The sequence below is a fragment of the Aethalodelphis obliquidens genome, unplaced genomic scaffold (assembly GCF_003676395.1).
Source record: "Aethalodelphis obliquidens isolate GAN/ISIS:26980383/991018 unplaced genomic scaffold, ASM367639v1 scaffold48, whole genome shotgun sequence".
Classification (NCBI taxonomy): domain Eukaryota; kingdom Metazoa; phylum Chordata; class Mammalia; order Artiodactyla; family Delphinidae; genus Aethalodelphis; species Aethalodelphis obliquidens.
In genome coordinates, this window is record NW_020837992.1 from 2,486,838 (window position 1) to 2,507,410 (window position 20,573).

A 20,573-nucleotide genomic window follows, 5' to 3' on the forward strand; every position below is an offset into this window, starting at 1 on the left:
TGGGGCTTGCTTGTATGTGTACGTGAAGTGGAGAGAGAGTTCGGTTTGTGTGTGTCCCTGAACCCACCCTGGGCTACGGGCATGGCGCCCTGCACCCTCCCTGCTGTATCCCGGATGCTGCTGCATTCAGAGCTGGATGTCAGCTCTGGGTGACCTGGGGTGGGAGCAGAAGAGGCCTGGGACCCTGTGCTCGGGGTCCCAGCCGTGGCCCAAGTTGGTGCCTGAGGGGTGGGGCCAGCCAGGAGTCCTGGGGAAGGGTCTGGGGTTCTGGCTACTGTCGTTGACCCTTGTGCTCCCCCAACCAAGTGGCTCTCTGACTTAGGGGGGCAAGGAGGAAAGTTCAAGAGAGGGTTGACATGGGGGATGGTCAAGGCCAGGGCAGCAGAACTAGGATACAAACCTCCCTATAACTCTGGCCCAGCAGTAACTGCACAGACCTGACTCCCCTTCCCGCTGCCCAGATGGCCTCTTACCTTGGGTCTGACCATACCTCCTTTCACACACATCTCCCAGAGTTCTCCGCATCCTGCTGCATTTTCCATTTCAGTGTCCAGGTTTGTTCTCCCCAGGACCACCCTGAGAACGTCAGGCCCCAAACCTCCTGGCCTTACCTGACCAGTGGCCTTATGTCTGGCCGTAAGAACCTTCCAGTTTGCCGGCACACTTGAGGAGGCTCGTGCTGAGAGGTTGGGTGATGTCCCCGAAGATCATGGAAGTAAAGAGTGATTCTCAGCATGGATTCTGCCCGCCTAGACCTCCTCACCTCTTAAAGGCAGCCAGTTGCTAAACTGGAGGACAGGAAGGGCAGGGGCCAGGAGACACATTGGTGGGCATCTGAGTCCGGCCTTTTAGTTGAATGTGGGAGGAGGCTAGCCAAGACCTAAGGTTTGCTAAGCTCCCTACTGTGTGCCAGGCACTACGCCTCTCATTGAATCCTCACAACAAGCCCCTTTCTCCCCACTTTGCAGGTGAGGACAGTAAGATTCTCAGGGGTTAGAGGACTTGTCTGGGGTCATGTAGCAAATTAGAATCCCAGGTCTGTCTGCCACTCCAGCCCGTGGTCTTCAAAGAGGAGAAGGAGTGAGGAGGGGAGGTGCAGACCAGGCAGAGCCCCAGGAGCCAGAGAAACACACAGCAGGGAAGGCCCCAGAGCAGACGCTGCTTTGCTGGAGTGCCTCTTGACACCAGAGACCACCGTTGTATCATAGCAGCGCCCACCAGTTTACAGAGGCTTCTGCCCCTTTAAGAGCCCATCCCCCAGGGAGGCTCACCTCGGTGGGGGGACTTTGGAGGTCTCTGTGGAGACATTAAGGCACTCTGAGTTTGTGCCCTAGAAAGCTTGGGGGTGTTCAGCTGGACAGGCTTCTACCAGCCCTTGTATGTAGTTAGTGCTCAAGGAAAAATGATGTTTCTGGAGAAGGAAGCTGGAGGGGCGGAGTAACTAGTTATGAGCTGCTGGGGCAGAAGGGCTTCGAGGGTTGCCGTTGGGCTCTCCGGTGGCCAGACTGCCGCCACACAGGGCACGTGTCCTGGGCACCCCCAGCTTCCTTATGGCTGGCTCTCCCAGACAGCAGCCTGACCCCTATGCTGGAGTCCCTGGGCAAACCCCCCAGCCAGTCATTTCCCCCAATGGCCTCACTTTTGCCATGGGCTCCTGGGATGGGTCAGGAGTGCCTGGGGCCCCCGACTGGGCCCACTCGGCGGGGTCGTTTATGCTTTGCAGCAGCCCTGCAGCTACCGGACAAAAGGTCCTATTTGAGGGCGACAGCAGCTCTCATGCTGGGCTCTGCCCCAGTCCTCTCCCACCCTGGTGGGACCTGGGGCTGGCTCTCCCCTGCCCCACCCTTCCTGTGGGCTCTCAGTCACCCTGTCCCTCTGGTCTGGGCCCAGTGGTCAGGACTGATGCCCCACAGGCCACCGCTCTCTTTGCCCTGCTAGGCTACGTGGGCCAGCCCGGTGTGGGACACTTGCCAGACCACCTTTCCTTCCTCCTCAAAGCAGCTCAGCTCCTTTTGGGCCACCTTTCCACCTTCGTCTTTGCTTAGACCCCTGCTTCCAGTCTTGACGCTCCACAGCACCCCTTGAGCCCCTGTCTCCAGAGCAAATCATCGGCCCCGTGAACTGGTCCCAGCCTGGCCCTGTGCTGGGTGCCAGGACGCCGAGGTGCAAGACTCCCCACCCTTGCTCTCCGGCAGTGGGAGCTCAGACCTCCTGGTGTTGACGGCCTTCCTCTCAGCAGATTTTTATCAAGCACCCACTGTGTGCCAGGCACTGTGCTGGGCAGTGAGGATGAGGTAAGATCGCCATGTCCCTGCTCTCACAGAGCTTGCATTCTAGTGAAGGAGAAAGCACAACGCACATAAATGTGACACGTCAGGGGTCAAATGTGATGACACAGAAGCAAGCAGAGTCAGGGGAGATGTGAGGGCACAGGGTGGGGGCCTGGCACACGGTATGGTCAGGGGCCTCACTGATAAGATTGGGGAGCAGTGACTTGTAAGGGGGGAGCCATGTGGACCCCCAAGGACAGAGTATTCCAGCAGAGGTCCTGAAAGGAGGGTGTTTGAGGATGAACAAGGAGGCAGCCAGGTTGGAGCACAGCACCTGGGCGGGGTGACAGGAAGGCTGGCTCACGTGGAGTGGAGCAGTGGTCCTGCGCGTTAGATCCGCCAGGGAGCGTTTAAGAAGTACGGACGCCCGGCTCCAGCTCCAGTGATTCACACGGATTTTCCAGCGGTGAGGCTAGGCATCAGTAGTTTCTTAAAAGCTCTGCAGGTGACCCCAACCGCGTAGCCAGGGTTGAGAAGCACTCACGTGGGGTGCTGTGGGGCATGGAAGGGACTCTGGATCTCGTTCTGAATGGCGAAGCCACTGACCTCTGTTTTTAAAGGCTCAGAGAGACGAATAGGAGAAGGCAGGCCCCGAGAGGAGGGTGCTATGGGCGGAGGAGGGAAGGACCCGCCCCGCACACACACACACACATACAGGCAGTAGGAGGAGGCTGCAGCTGAGGGGCGCAGGAGGGGAGGAGGAGCCTCTTCTCGGGGGCGGTGCCCTGAGGTGGGGGCTGTCCCCGCACTCACCGTGAGGCACCTGAAACTCTGGGCAAGGTAGCTTGCTGGGCCACACAGAGCAAGGGAGAGTGTCAGAGTTCAAACCCAAGTCTGCCTACCTGAGCAGTGCAGTGCTTGCACGATACCGTCTGCCTCCCAGGTGGCTGTGGGCGGGCACAGGAGTCTCCACCTTACTGTCTGCTGGGTTCCCGGGAACTGGGAACAGCAGCCTCCGCTCACCTACAGGCATGGCTGAGAGGTGACCAGTAGGTCCCAGTGAGTTAGCTGAAAGTCACTGTGCCCACCCCACCACATGTGCCCTGTCATCACCCAGCCCCTCCTCGGGACCCTCCGAACCTCCCCACCACTTCAAAAGGCAGTGTTGACCACCAGGGGCCCCAGTTCCTGTGCCAGAGCTGTGACCGGCGTCCTTTCTGATGGTCGGTGCCCAGCTCCGGAGAGCCAGCGCCAGCTCTCCTCAACGGGATGGACAGGGTGGGTGGGCGGCTCCAGAGGGACCGCAGATGCCACTTAGCCACTTCCTTCTCTCTCCTGTCCCCGCTTTCCCTCTGCTACCCCCTCTTTCTGCCCCTCACCTGTCCCTTTCTCTTGCTGGGGTTGCCCTGAGTAACACAAATGCAGAGATCGATCATCTGGCCGGGCCTCTTCCCGAGGGAAGCCTCTTCTAGCTGTCCACCCCAGCCCCAAATCCCTGAGAAGCTCTCTCGATGCCAGGCGGCATCTCTGTCCTCCTGCACGCTTGTCCGTCTCATCCTGGTGATGTCAACACGAGGCATGGCGGTGCTCTGGCTGCAGCTGTGTGAGCAAGCGGATCCAGCCAGAGCGGCGGATACAGGGCTCGGTCCTCTGGGACGCAGTCAGCGCTCCTCCCTGCTCAAAGCTTCTAGCCCAGCCCCTCATCTTCCCGTCTCCTTCTGAGTTCCTCCCTCCCACATTCACTCATTATTCACCTGAGACTTCCTGACTACATGCCAGGCTCTGTTTCCAGTATCTGGGATACAAACTTGACCCTTAGACCCCACTTGCAGGAGCTCAGAGCCTCAACGTCGGATAGGATGCGATCTTTGCTTCCCTCTCATGAGGTCTCAGTTTCTTGGGGGAAGGGGAGTTGTCCATTAGTCATTTTTTTCAAATTTACCAAGGATTTTTGTCTTTTACTTTTTTTTTTTTTTTCAGACACAACAAAGACTTTTTATACCATCCATGTTTTCCCTGGAGGAGAGATCAGCTGGGTCCCGGGTCCCTGGGGAGGCATCTTGCACATCCAAGCCTCCAAAATCCATGAATCTGGATTCAAATCCTAGCTCTGCTGTTTGCAAGCTGTGTCACCTTGGGCATGTTTCTTAACCTCTCTGTGTCTCAGTTTCCTTCTCTGTAAAATGGAGTTGGTGACAACACCTTTTCCATGGGATTGTAAGGATTCATGAGAGAATTCCCGTGAGGGGCCTGACACGAGTGCTCAGTGAGCGGTAGCATGAATATCACTCTGCACATGCCCAGTCCCTTCTCCACCGGCAGAAATTCCATCGCCCGCCTTCCCCCAGGGATCCTAGTCCTGGCATTTAAATTAGATCATATTTTTTCTTGTTTTGCATTCTTCACCCTTGATAAGATCTCAATTAGCAAGAATGTATTAAGCATATTCTACCTAAAAGATTTTGCAAGACTTTAAGATTACCTCATCCCAGAGCTTTGTTTCCACAGAGTTTAAAATGTAGCTGGGGAAGTAAACATGGAAAGAGAGTTTAGGATAAAAGGCACTGGGTCACAGGTATCACTCAGTGGATCAGCTGCCTTCTGAAGCAGTGAGCTCTCTGTCCCTAGAAGCATCCAAGCAGAGGCTGGGAGACCACTTGTTGGGAATTCCAGGGGCATGCACTGTTTCTGGTAAGTCCTACCAGGTTGCAGAGGAAGGAGCCGTCTTGGGATAGGCCAGATCTGCCCCTGGTCTGACCATGTTCCTTGGGTCTCTACTTTGCCAAGCAGGGCGGCAAGATACAGCCCACAGGTAAGAAGCATTCCTCAGAGGTGCCGAGAGGACTGTGGCCAACAGTGGTTGCAGGCTTGCAAACACCCTTCCACCTGGGTTGCAGGATGCCTGGAGCATCCGACTGGGCCATTTGCTTTGAAGCCAGACTGCCTTGGCCTTTCAAGACCTGGGGCTGACTCTCGGATGTGGGAATTCCTAAAGCTGGAGCTGATGAGGACAGGAGGGAGGGCTGCCTTGGAGCAGGGGGATGGGCCCAGTACCGTTTCATGCCTTGAGGTGATGACTTGAAGTTTACCCTCCACCACCTGTGACTCTACACCTCTGGCTGTAATGGAATTGACTGCCCAGCTTTAGGGTACCAGAGGAGGGGGAAAGGTTGGAATTTCCAAGCAATAGAGGCAGTGCCGTGTGGAGGTCAAGAGCAGAGCTCTAGTGCCTTGGCTCGAATCCTGGCTCCGTCACTTCCTAATTGTGGGATCACATAAAATGGCTTCTCCGTGCCTCAGTTTCCACATAGGTAGAATGGGGTGATCATAGGATTAGTGTGAAGATTAGATGAGTTAATACATGGAAAGCGCTCAGAATTTATTGGCCACGTAGAAAAGCACCGCCTGAGTGTTCGCTGTTGTTTTGTTGCCTGTCCTCTAGGGTGGAAGCAGGCATCACTCTCTCAACGGGGGAAGGGTTGTAGGGGACACAACAGTGAATAAAACCCCTCTGTCCAGGGGAACCCACCCATCCTGCCAAACTGTCACCAGAGTTTCAGAATTCTGATGTCCCTTATCCTAACAGATGTATGTTAGGCAAGGTACTGTGAACTTAACAAACATTATTTAAATTAAAACAATTTTTATTTAATTTAACAGACTTTTTTGTTTTAATGAACACACCATTTTACTCCAAATTACTTAAGAAATAGTAAGAAGTTTACAACAGTTGGGGACAGAGATTGTCACAGTGGCACTGTTATACACAGTAAAAAGATGGAAGCAACATAAATATCTCACAAGAGAAGTATAAATACATGTTTTTCCACCCATTACATAGCTGGTACGGAAAATTTGTATCTCACTTTCTTCTCAAAGCCTATTTCAACTCATGGGAAACTGCTTATGACATTCTTATGAAAATTATTTACAACATAATTATGTTATGACATAGGTGAAATACACTGGCTGTAAAAATACACACTATGTAAAATACATAGTCCTAATTTTGTATTTATACAAGTATTCATGACAAAACAACTAGAAGTATGTATACAGATCAGTGATTATCACCTTCTCCATCATGAATTTCTCCATTATCTCAATTTTTCACAATGAACGTGGGTTATCTTTATGGTCAATGAAAAGGACAACAAAAGCCATTATTATGATTATATTGTCTCTATCAGTTGGGTTTCCATGGCTCTAGAGTTTTTACTCCCATTTCCCCTGATGTACATGTCTGGAGAGATGCTCACAGAGAGGATGGCTCTGTGTTCCCATGACCAGGGCTGGTCCCTCCTGGTCACTGCCCACTGCGAGGAGGATCCATGGGGACCACATTGGCTCTGGGCTTGGAGGGGGCCCTAACAGACGTTTATTAAAAATCTCCTTGGTCCAAATCACTCTGTGAAGCACTAAAGATTCAGAATTAAGTAAACAGTTCTCTTTCCTCAAGGAACTCACCGGCTGGTCTGGGAGAGAGAAGCCGATTGCAGAAATGTTGACAGTAATGGGCTGTTATCTGCACCTGCGAGATGCAGCTAATCCCAGAGGGTGTGAGCGGCCTGCCCAGGGGGCTTGTCACTTGCCTGCCTCCCTGCCCCTTCCTCAACCTCTGCCTACCTATCAGTCTTGCAAGCCTCAGAAAGTGAGTTGGACCTCTAGGCTTCATAGTTCATATTAGTGAATGAAAATGAATTAACATAGAAATGAAACCTCTGATACGTTAGGAACCTGCTGGAACCCACCTCTGCAAGTCCTTCCCTTCCTTGCCTGCACCAGTGAGCACCCCCAGGTGACGCTCTACTTTGAGCTTAGACCTCTCTAGACACAGTGCCATTTAGTCACGTGGTAAAGCCGGTCTTGTTTCTAGGTGTTTCCATACTCCTCCAACCCCCATTCCGACCACCCAAATATTCAAAACAATGTGGCCCTGGGCTGCAGAGGAGCTCCTAGAGGACTCAAGACACGCTGTTGACTGTCCCACTGTCATCTCTCAGGGGCTGTGCCCATCCCCAGCAAGTGCCCCAGCCCTCTGTGTCCCAGCCCTGACCCTCCTCTCTCTCTGGTCCCGTACCTGATCACCCACTGCACACTCCTCGCTCCTGCTAGCAGACCCAGGACCACCTTTCCCCGAAGGTGCCTCTTCCTTCAAGCCTTCGTACCTCTGCCCGGACATCCCCTCCCACCTCCTGCAGCAGCTCAGTCAGACTCTGGGCCTCGGGCAGGTGGTGGGACTCAGTGCTCCTGTCCCTACAGTGATGGGGTTGGGGGGTGCAGATGCCCTCAGAGTGTCCTCCCTGCTCCTGATTTTACATCAACCTGTCTGTTCTCACTTTAGGGTTTTGTGGGAGCCATTTTCCTCTCTCCTCCTTTTAAGCATGCCTCAAACCCTCCTCCAGGAAGCCTTCCCTAATCAACTCCTTGAGTACTATGTGCTCAGTTCTGCTGGCACCAAATAGGCTGACGCAAGGCTTCATGGGGCCTTAGCCCCTCATAACCTCCATTTCCCAAGAGGCTACCCAAATATACACAACCTAAGGAAAAACAGAGAGCCTGGTATGGAAGTGTAACCTCCAGGTAAGTTTTCCAATAACCGCCCCCCCACCGGCCGCACTTCACCCCATCCTAGCCACCACCACCACCCCCAGCCCGACTGCCTAGAAATTCTCACAGCCTGTGGTCTGCGCTCATGTATCCAGGTTTCCAACGTGTTAGGTCTCTTCTCTGGGTTCAGGTTGCAAGCTGCCTGGGTTGAAGAGGGCAGTGTCCTCTTGAGTGTGCCTCCCCCAGGCATGCCATCCCACTCCCCAATTGCTTTGTTAGGATAATGACACCAGTTGGTGACCAAGTAATGTATTTATAGTTATTGAGGTGCTTTCATGCATGGTAGCCCATTTTGCTCTGAAAACACCCTGTGTGGTAGACAGGGCACGTGGGATGACCCCATTCAACAGATGTGGAAACTGAGGCCCTGGGAGGTTTAACACCTTGCACATAGTTAATTAAGTGACAAAGCAAGGCCTCCCACCAGGTATGCCTGCCTGCCTCACTGCCCTGTGAACTGCTTTGCTTGCCAGCTCAGGTTTTAATCCGTTCCAGTGTCAGGGCTGTTGAGCAGGGACCCCCAGGGCTGACGGCGGAGCCAGAAGAAGCAGATTTGACTTCTAATCTGACTCACCCAGCTGGTTCAGAATGCAGCCAAAATGGGGGCATTTGCTCCTGCTTCCACTCCCCTTCCCCTCTTCCACAGCTGCTTTGGCATCCTCTTGCCACCCTCTGCACTCCTCCCTCCCCACCCCCAACTTTGGGAGCCGTGGGGTGGGGTCCCAGGAGGATGTGAGCCTATGGACAGGCGGGATGTTTTTCCTACTCTGTATTGTTCTGCCCATGCCCATTGTGTGGGCTGAGAGCAGGACGTCACCAAGTCGCCTGGCAAACTTTCAGCAGAGCTGGGGAACATTTCCGGAGGGAACTGACCCATTATGAATGGCTGAAGCTTTTTACAAGCTTTGGTATTTCTTTGGATCGGCCAGACTGGGGGAGCCAGGGAAAGGAAAGACTTGAAGACTTCCGGTTCCTGGCAGCCAACGGCAAGGCTGAAGGTCCCAGGGACCTTGGCAGACCTGAGGTTTGCCAACACCTAACCCCAACTTGGGATGGCTCACACCTGAGGGTAGGAATGGACCCAGTCACCTTGAAAAGCTTCCCTGTGCTCACCCAAGGGGAAATGCAAGGTCAGAATTGTTTTAAAGCTGTCCCGTGTTTGCTGTGGGGTGAGTAATGCTCAGTGTTTTCAACTCACAGCTCTTCCTTCCCAGGGGAGGCATTTATTTATGCATCTCTCTTTACCACTAGACTGGCTGTGCCTTCAGAGCGGTTCCTGGATGCCAGGTGCTTTGCATCAGTTTTCTCATGGTTTGATTGAATCCTGGCAGCAAGAGGATTATAGGCAGGTATAGTACGCCGTTTCTTACAGATGCGGAAACTGAGTCTCACAAAGGTTAGGAATTAGTTCCAGCCCACACAGTTACTTCATGGCAGAGCTGGGATTTGAACTCAGGTCTGTGACAGTCCACGATGTGCAGCAGGATTTCTCAAACATTCACTTGCATAAGAGTTGACTGGAGTGCTAGCTAAGAATGCAGATTTTGGGGCCCTGCATTCTCCCCAATTCTAATTCAATAAATCAGGGTGGGGCAGGAAATCTGCATTTTTGCCAAATAACAGGGGATTCTGAAGCACTTGAGCCACAGGTCGAGAAACACTGCCTTGGGGGTTGGTCTCCGTTGTATGATTTTAGCCAAGAGAGCAGCATCCTGGACTAAAAACAGAGGCGCAGCCCCAGGACCCTGCTGAGACCTCAGGAGGTGGCCCTGTCCCCTCATTTGTCCCTGCCTATGTGTGAAACCCAGGAGAAGCAGCCTGGAGCCTCAGAAGACAAAGGGAACCCGTCTGCAGCATAGAAAATTCTCCCATCACCCTTTGTAATATTTGAAACACACAAGATAGGAAACTGAGCAACAAAGTCAGAATAAAGGGGCCCTCGTTCACCCCTCAGACTTTTATGGACCCCTGCTATGGGAAAGGGCTTGGGACAGACTCCTCTGAAGTTCTGAGGTGGCAAGTACAGCTGGATGCATCAGGAACCTCCTGCTTCAGAGTTACCTGGCGGTTTGCTAAGATGCAGAGTCCTGGGGCCCATCCCAGACTTCCATAGCCAGAATCCCTGGGGGGTAAACTCTAGGTGAACTCATTTTGCTTTAAATGTGTTTCCCAGACAATTCTGAAGCAAATAGAGGTTTGAGAACTGGTGGCCAGAGGGCCTGGGAAGGAAAGGAATTCCCGAAGCTGAGGACCCCAGGAGGGCCCCAAAGCTACAGCCTGGGTGGGAATCCCTGGGGTGCAGCTGCGGACTAGTGAAAGAGGCGCCACACTTAGTGTGTGGAATTCTGGGTTTGAACCCTGGCTTGGCCACTCTGCACTCCTGGGCAAGTGACAACCTCCCTGAGCTCAACTCCTCACAGGTCAAATGAGGATAATCCGGTCCACCTCTGCGCCTGGCTATGAAGACCCAGTGAGCACACAGTGGGCGCTGAACGGACAGCAGCAGGTGAGCGGTGGAAGAAGCTGATTCTAGGTTTTCAGGCAATGCTGACAGGGCTCCCAACAGCATCCAGCTGCCACAGACCCACTTCGCTCTGTTGGAGAACCAAGGGCTGGGTTGGGCGATGGGGGTTAGAATTCAGAATCATGACTTGTGGACTCTGATGGAGTGGTCTGGGACAACCTCAGAGGGTCAGAAGCCCTGAAGCCCTGAAGCCCTGTGGTCTGAAGGACCCTGAAGCCCAGGTTGTGTCCGGAGGGCTGTTTCCACCACTCCACTCCCCTGTCCATCCACTTCCCAAACCCTCAACTTCACACCAAGAATCACACCATAAGCATGGGCTCTGAGAGGTCAGCCTAGGGACCCTTCCCCGTATGACCCTCACTGCTACTCAGTCTTGTTTCCCTGGAGTTGTCTCTGTTGAGCTGGGGGACCTAACTGTTCCTCTCCTCCTTCCCATCACCCTTGGGTGCCTCGAAGGACCCCTATCCCCTCTTCCTTGACCATTATGCCCTCTTTAGAGGCTCCTTTTCCCCCTCTCCCTCTCAGGAAGCCCAGGGGTCATCCTCAGGCCAACTGCTAACTCCCTCCAGGGAAAAGATCTGAGAAACCAATTCATACCCAGTGGGTACACTAAGCAGGCCAGAGGCCCTCCCCTGGAATAGGTGCACTTTACAAGCAGCTGTAAGAAAGCAGTCCAGGGGGACCTGAAGAGGGCCTCTCCCCTGGCAGTACCGCCTTGAGGTTAAGAGTGCAAGCTCCGGAGGCAGAGGGTTCATCCTGGCTAGACCATGCATTAGCTGAGTGACCTTGTGCCACCTGCTTCAGTTTCCTTATGTATCAAACAGAGAAATAGCAAACGTATCCACTTCTTTAATGCAGGCACATATTAAGTCTCAACATGTCTGGCACATATTAAGTACTCAATAAATGTTAGTCATTATTGCTCATTAGTGGAAGGATTTGGGACATTTACTAGTCTGGATTTCATAGGTAAATGCCTGTGTCCATCCAGGGCTGTGTGCCCACCAAGCCCAAGCTTAGCCCTAGCTGTCATCTAAAGGGAATGCTGCACATGGGGCCAAGTGTCTGAGTTCTTGAGCTGGGATTCATCCTCTTGGTAAATCTCCTTGGGAATAAGGATAAGGATGAGGGCAACAGCGGCTGGATTAGGGGAGAGTCTCTATTAGTATCTCTTAAGCCAGGGCTTAAGGGAAAGCATAGGTGGATATGAAGGGAATTTGACATCTGCTTCTCTCTTAAGGTTCCGTTGCCTGTGAACTGGGGGTAGGGCTTGGTAAATCACTGGGTTTCTGCACTCTGAGATCCTGGGAAGGAGTGGGATTCTCTGACAGCTTTGTGCTTCTGTACCAGTCTGTGAGTCTGCGAAAAGGCAAGTAACAGGCTCAAATCCTCCAAGAAAGGGGATGGAGGGTGGGGCCTGTTCTTCCTGCTCCTATCATCTCCTTCCCTTCTGGCTAATTTCCCTCTCGATAGGAGCAGACAAGAAGACTCAGAAGGCTTCTGGAAGAGATTGGAAGTCTTCAGGGCAAATGTCACCTCATCTCCCAGCCCCACTTTTTCCAACAGACATGACAAAATACCTCCTCTCCCTTGGGCAGACCAGCCACCCTGGGGAGAGCCCTTTCTCCTCAAACTGGACCACTGGGGACTGATCCTTGCCCACCATTGGTTTGGAAGATGCAGCTCTCTGTGAAGAATGCCGCTAGGTAGAGGGCCCCACCAGGATGGGAGCAAAGACTGCGGCCAGGTCAGGCAGGACAGCAAGATCACGGCCCAGAAACCCACGAACAGAAAGGAGACACCAAAGTGAAGTGAGCACTGCAGCCAACAGTAACTCTCTTAGCACCTCCATCTCACAGAAGGTGGAGGAAACCACAAGAGAGCCGTTGGGCCCACACTCTCCCGACGTTCATCCTGAGTCAGCGCCTGGGCTGCTCCCGGAGGCTCAGTGACTCATAAGACAAGGGCCACAAGCATGAGGAATCCAGTCCAGAGGGAGACAGCGTGTCACCTAGGCACAGAGGAGGGCGCCACTGATTCTCTCTAGGCGGGAGAACATTGAAGCTGGACGCTGAAGGCTAGGTTGCATTTCTACAGGACAGTGGGGAACAGCAAAGGGGACTTGTTCAGGGGTCACAAAGCCTCCTGTGGGGGGCAGGGGGAGGGGTGATAGGAGAGGATGGAAATGTAGGCAGGGCCTCGAAAGGCATATTGAAGGCACTGACCTTTACCCTGTGGACTGAGGGGAGTGGAAACACACATAATTTTTTTCCTGATTATTAGGAGCAATATACCTTTGGCATAAAAACCAGAGAAACAGGGCTTCCCTGGTGGCGCAGTGGTTGAGAGTCCACCTGCCGATGCAGGGGACATGGGTTCGTGCCCTGGTCCGGGAAGATCTCACATGCCGCGGAGCGGCTGGGCCCATGAGCCATGGCCGCTGAGCCTGCGCATCCGGAGCCTGTGCTCCACAACGGGAGAGGCCACAACAGTGAGACGCCCGACAAAAAAAAAAAAAAAAAAAAAAAACACAAAACACAAAAAAACAGAGAAACAGAAAAAGTATAAAGAAGAAAATTAAAATCACTCATATGTCAACTACCCAGAAATAACCACTGAGGTTTTCCTTTCAGACTCTTTCTTATAAATAAGAGACCTTTAAAAAGGGTATATGTAGGATAGATACGACATGTAATATACAGTCGTATTAATATAGCAAAATGCATATTTCATATTAAAAGATTATGTTATGTTAGAACATAATCTAAATTCAGAGAATATATCAATTAACATGCAAGTTATTATATAATAACTTAGTATAATATAGTTCATTTTAAAGAAAACTAAATTGAGATGTTATAAAGAGGGAGTTTTCATTTTTATTTGTTTATTTTTAATAGACAACACATTCATGTGCTCCATAATTCAGAAGGCACAAGAGGTTATATAGTGAAAATGTCCCTATTGCTCCATCCCCTACCATCTACCTCTCCTCCTTGGACTCAATAAATGTTGTTGTAACCTTCCAGGAGTTTTATGCATAGACAAGAAGATAAACATATTATTTTCTCCCCCTTTACACAAATGTTACACAATTGTTAGCCACTTATTCTGCATCCTTCAGTTTTTACTTAGTATATCTTGGATACCATTTCCTATGAATGTATAAAAACTCCTCTCATTTTTTATGGCTACATACTTTTCCATCATATGAATGTATTCTAATTTATTCAGCAAGTCTCTACTAATAGTCATTTGGGTTTTCTCTAATCTTTTGCATTTATAAACAGTGCTGCTATAAATAACTCTACATATGTCGTCTTGCACAAGTAAAACTCCATATGCAGCATAACTTCCTAGAAGTGCAGTTACAGGTCAAGGGTCAGGTGCAGTTATAATTTTGATGCATATTTCTTAACAGCCTTCTGTAGAGGTGATACTAATTGCTTTAAAATGTCCCTCTTTTGATGTAAATGAGGGATAAAATCAGGTCTGAACTTAGAGTATAAGGAGACTGGATTAGAAGTGGGCAGGCAGGAACCAGTTTGGAGGCCACTGCAATAGTGCAGGAGAAACCTGCCTAGAACTGAACTATGGGTCAGGACCATTGGACAGAGGAGCCGGAGCCCTGAATTCAAGAAACATTCTGGACTTAGAACTGATAGGATAGGGACACAAACTGGCATTTGGATGTGAGGGTGCAAAGGTCTCTAACAGAGTGACTGGGTGGGTCTGGAAATGGCGTCTGAAGTAAAAAGGTAAAACAAAAGCTGCAAACAGAGAAGGAAGGAGCCCCCTGGAGCCTCGTATCTCGAAGTGTAGAGACATTTATTATAATGATAATGCTCTTACTTTGTTTCTCCTACATCAAGGAAAATGACCTTCACTCTGGAAAAGGTAAAACAGACACATTAAGAGGGAACTGAAGATTCCCCTTTAAAAAGACATTATTGGTCACATGTGTTCGACACTTCTCCTTCCTGACCCCACGAAAATGATTATAAAGCAATGAGCAAATATTACCCTCCCAGTGATGAAGAGAACAGGAGGGAGGCCACTGCGGATAAACGTTCTCAGCAAATATATAGGAGCTGAGAAATGGAGAAGAGAGTGGTCATTGATGAAGTGGGTGGAGGACAGTGAACCCAGAGGAGCAGGCTGCACGTTACCGCAGCAGAACCACAGTGGAGCTCAGGCCTCCGAGATGCTATGAGGGTGGACGGTGTAGAGGAAGCAGGAGACATAGCCACCGCTGACGTGAGGAGGACTGGCCAATGGTACATGGAACAGTCAATTCCCAAGCAACACACAGGGCAGCCAGGGATCCATCTCCAGTCGGAGGCTTCAGTTCAATGGTCCCAAAGCAGGGCCTTCCACCTCTAACACTGGAGTCCTCGTGTGATACAGGCTCACTGCCGAAATGAAATGAAATCTGCCACCTGACCAGCCCAGCCTCACTCTTAAATATGAAAAGACAAAGATCATCAGATATTTGAAATAAAGCCTCTGGCATGAAAAAAAATAAAGATAAATGGTGTGGGGGGGTAACATAATGTCCATAATGGACATATTCCATTATTTCTCTTCAGAGAAATAATTTAGGAAACAGAAGACTAAAGAAATTTTCAGTAACTAATAGGTAATCAGGGAGATTTGAGGAGGTGTTGCATCCCTAAACAAGTATAGGATGCTATGAAAGGAAGACCAGAAAATAAATGTGAGCTCCTGGAAATAAAAGATAGGATTATGGAAATTGAAATTTCAATAGAAAGTATTGGGACGTAAGAGAATTAGAGAAGTAGTTTCATGTCTGGATAAGAGAAACATCCAGAAAAAAAATAAAGAGAAAAGCAGAAGAGAAGAAATTCTCAAATAAGAAAATAAAATAATTCCCCAAAGCTGAAGGACAACTTGTAAAGGGGACACCAAGAATACAGCGCAATGAGTGAATAAGGGACCCACATATGAGCACCGTCATGGTGAAATTTTAGAATAGCAGTGATAAAGACAGGATCCTAAAATTTCCCTAGAGGAGAAGAAAATTTACCTCTAAAAATATAAGAATCAGACTGGTCTCAGGGCTCTCATTAGCAAAGGCTACACTGATGACTTCAACATTCTGTGAAAAAAGCAATTTTCAACAAAGAAGTCTATATCCATCCAAATTATCATTCAAGTGTGAGGGTGGAGCTATAACACTCTGAGAAGCTAGGGACTCAGAAAATCTATGACCTACCGCCCACTCCTTTTTTTCTTTCTTTCTTTTTTAATAACAATTTTTTTAATTGAAGTATAGTAAATTTACAATGTTGTGTTAGCTTCAGGTGTACTGCAAATTGATTCAGTTACATATATATATATATATATATATATATATATATATATATATATATATTCTTTTTCAGATTCTTTTCCATTATAGGTTATTACAAGAGACTGAGTATAGTTCCCTGTGCTATATGATAGGTCTTTGTTGTTTATTTTATACATAGTAGTATATATACATTAATTCCAAACTCCTAATTTAGCTCTCCCCACACACATACACTCCTTTTTAAGAAATTACCTGAGATGTGGTGCAGCAAAATGATAGCCTAAACAAAAACAAAAACAAAGGGAGGGAGGGAGGAAGAGAAGAAGGAAGGAAGGAAGGAAGGAAGGAAGGAAGGAAGGAAGGAAGGAAGGGAGGGAGGGAGGGAGGGAGGGGAGAGAAAACAGTGGGACCCGTCAAGGGCATCAGTGAAAAGAAGTCCCCGACCAACAGCTGTGTAAGAGAAAAGCAACATGCCGAAATTAGAGCATATAATGGAGAGGGCCCCGTGTGAGGTCCCTGGGAAAAAGAGGAACCTCGGAAATAGAATACTCGATAAGCTGAAAAGTAGGAAACAAACATGAAGAAATAATCATGGCAAGTAAAGAGAAGAAGAGGAGGGGTAAGGGGAAGGAGAAGAAAGGCAATCTGAAACTATGAAAAACTAAAACAAATAAAAGAAAGAAACATAATTATAGGACATTGCTGGCTCTGCAATAAACAACATTTACATTGTTACAAATGTAAACATTATTTATTGGTTTTAAACTTTTAGAACCAACTAATAGGCAAAGCACAGAAGACTTAATTATGGTTAGAAAATTATATATACAAGCAATCAACTTTGAGCATTTAAAGTAAATGTTCAGAAGACAGAAGCTGGGAAGGGGAGCTAAAAGGGAAAGGTAGGAGTGATATCCTTATCCTTCAAAATAGTGAGTCAAAACTACTATCCATAGCTGATGGTATGAGAAATAAAGATATAAATATGTTACTTAAAGCAACATACGTAATCAACAGATTTATTTTTATTTTATTTAGAGGAATTAAATAAAAACAGTTATACAACCATGTTGTGAGTAGGGTGGGGGAGAGTTATTTGGATGATATATATATGAACTAAATCCTTATTTTTCATAGTTATAAATAAAGAAAGGATGTTTTAAACTGAGAAATCCAGAAACGGCCACATAAGCGCATTATTTAGAGATATAGAAGTCATTCCCAGAATAAAGAGCTAAAAGATTTAGAAGCAGTTGCCTCTGGGAGCAGGACTAGAGGGGGAAGGAATGAGGTGGGACTGTTCCTTGCAGGCTCTTCTGTTCTACTTTATTTTTAACCATGTACATGAATTACTTGGATATAAAAATTTAAGTACATCACAAGATAGATGAGAGCTTATGTGGCTGCAGATGAATTCTGGGGGCCAGATTCAGATGAATTAGACACAGGGTCATGAAATACCTTGCAGGTAGGACTGAAAAACAACCTGGGTAAATGATGAGGACATTGGAGATAAGAAAATGTTCATTTTCACAAAGAGACAGAAGGTATTTCTGGAAACTATATACCAAATGGCTCAATATAGAATCCTGGCAAAATTCTAGCACAGATTATTAAACAGATGGCTTGGGAGTGCTTTGTGATTTATTTATTTATTTATTTATTTATACTCTGCCTCCTTCCAAAAAGAAGGATTTGTAGTGGCTTATAGAGAGACGTACAATACAATAAGATTAAAAAAAAATTTTAATGAGAAAAGAGTCTCAAAAAGTTAAACTTAAAAGTACTATATGATCCAACAAATCCACCTGTAGGTATATACCCAAAAGAACTGAAACACGTTCACATAAGAACTTGTAAATGAATGTTTGTAGCAACATTATTCATGATAGACAAAAAGTGGAAACCCAAATATCCATGGAAAAACAAAATGTGGTACATCCATTTTGAACAATGGAATATTATTAGGCTATGAAAAGGAATAAAGTATTGATACATGCTACCATGTGAGTGAACCTTGAAAACATTATGCTAAATTAATGAAGCCAGACATAAAGGGCCACATAATTATATGACTCCGTTTATACAAAATGTCCAGAATACACAAATCCATAGACAGAAAGTAGATCATTGATTGCCAAAGGTTGAGGGGAAGAGGGATTGAGCATGGGTAATGGGGTGATGAAAATGTTTTGGAATTAGGTAGTGGTGATGTGAATATACTAAACCCCACGAACTGTACACTTTAAAAGAGTGGATTTTATAGTATGTGAATTATATCTCAGTTAAAAAGCATTATTATGGGGAAGATTGAGGAAAGGAGGATGAAGAGAAAAGGACAGAAAATAAAGAGGAATCAAGTCAGTATACAACACATATACCATAAAATTCCATATAGGTGATAAAGGTGGATCATGACTTTGACCGTGGGCTTTCCAGCAGCTACTACAAGCTTGGAAAATAGTGTTAATTAAATGATTCCCAGCATCCATAAGATAAACAAGAAATGGTTGCTCAGGAGAATCACAGCTTTTCTTGGTGCAGATGCCCAATAGGAATTTCTGTGCGTCTTTGTATAGTGGTCCATGGGCAACAACATCCCTACCATAACTCCAGTCACATATCTTCAAGTTGCTCAAACTCGGCATAAAGTCCAAGGATAATTCAGTAAAGGCACTTTAATGAGGGGCCTAAATGGTGCGGGATGTGCGAGCGGCTCCTGTTGATAAAATGTGGATCCTCTGGAGCAGTGGTTTCCAACCTTGGCTGTGCGTTAGAAAGCCCTGGGGAGCTTTTGCAAACTACCAACCCACGACTCCGTCAACAAGAAGGTCTGCTTTCCTGAGATTCCAACATACATACTGTCCCCAACTTATGATGGTTCGACTCCTGATATTTTGACTTTACAATGATGTGAAAGTGATAGGCACTCAGTAGGAGCCATACCTGGAGTTTCGAATTTTGATTTCTGGGCTGTCGATCTGCAGTACAATATTCTCTCATGATCCTGGGCAGTGGCAGTGAGCCAAAGCTCCCAGTCAGCCCGGGGCCATAGAAGTAAACAACCAATACAGTTACAACCATGCCTTACCTGTAAGACTTTTTTGTTTTTCACTTTCAGTACAACTTTCAATCAATTACATGAGATATTCAACACTTAATTATAAAATAGGCTTTCTGTTAGATGATTTTGCCTAATGGCTAATGTAAGTGTTCTGAACATGTTTATGGTAGGCTAACCTAAACTATGATGTTTGGTAAGTTAAGGGTATTAAATATGTTATTTGGTTGGGGCCGGGGGGCTTGCAGGATATCAGTTCCCCTAGCAGGGATTGAACCTGGGCCATGGCAGTGAAAACCCGGAATCCTAACCGCTAGGCCTCCAAGGATCTCCCTATTAAATGCATTTTTGACTTAATGATATTTTCAACTTACAATGGGCTTATGGGGACGTAACTCCATGGTAAGACAAGAAGCCAAGTCTCAGAACTGCTAAATACAACAGATGAGTTGTACATCCCTCATGGAATCCTCTATGAATATTATTTCTCCCTCAGTTTTTCATAAGTCCAAGGTTATGACAGTTAAACATATATTCGCATGGCTAATATTTTCTGAATGCTGCTATGTGCCAGGAAGGTGCTGTATAGTGCCCCTGAGAATTAACGTGTGACTCAACTTCCATCCTCGAGGAGCTGACATTTAATCCACACTATGAACACCCCAGCTGGTGACCACAAGAAAGGGAGGTAAGTGAGGAGATGGGGGGAACACAAGGCAGGCAAAAGAGGCAGCCCTGAGTTGGTGGGGAGCTCCCGGTAGAACGTATAGCTCATCTGAGCCCTGAAGGAAAGGTTCATCAGGAAAGAGGAGGGTGGAGAATGGTGCAGTGCATTCAATATTTTTCTCAGTGATTTTGGTGAGTACAGTCATCCCGTGGTATCGCAGAGGACTGGTTCCAGTACCCACCATGGATACCCAAATCTGTGGATGCGCAAGTCCCATAGTCAGCCCTCCATATCCCAGGTTCTGCACCTGAGGATTCAACCAATCTCAATACTGTATTTACTGAAAAAAAGCTGCCTATAAGTGTACCCGCGCAATTCAAACCCATGTTGCTCAAGGGTCAATTGTATTAGTAAATATACATTATGCATGTGAGGTGTCATCCTTCTCTGGAACAGCTGGAGGAGTCGCCCTCCTGCTGCATGGCTGAATTGGAACCCGAAGCATGCTGGCAGGGAAGGGGAACCCAAAGAAAAACTAAATGAGACACGGGAGCAGGGGAAGGCAACGGAGAAGTGTGAACAGCACCGAAGAGTGTCTACCAGTGGCTTTGCATATGCTCTAATTTCATCCCACCATAACACTGTAAGAATTTGACATTTTACAATGGAAGAAAATTAGCTTTATCATGTCAAGCCCTGAGTTGTCATGGCCAAGTGTGGGCCCAGAACATAGTCCAGGCCTGACCCACTCCCAGGTCCAGATTCTTTCCATTATTCAACGTACACCAAGGCTTATACTTGGATTCAATGCAACGACTGCTCATAAATGAGATGGGAAGACTTGGTTCAACAGCAGCTCTTGTGGGGGAAAATGTTAATAGCTATAAGCTCAAGCACAAGTCTTAGGTGTGTAAGTAGGAGTGTGAGAGGCAGATGGTGTCGTGGGAAGGATCCAGTGTTTGGAATCGGGATACCTGGGCTCAAAATTCAGCTTCAATACTTACTAGGTGTGAGATTTTGGGCAAGATACTGTGCATTCCTGAGTCAGTTTCCTAATCTATAAAAAGGGGATAATAAGGCCTATATCACAGGATCATTGTGAAGATTACAGATAATGTAGGTACAGA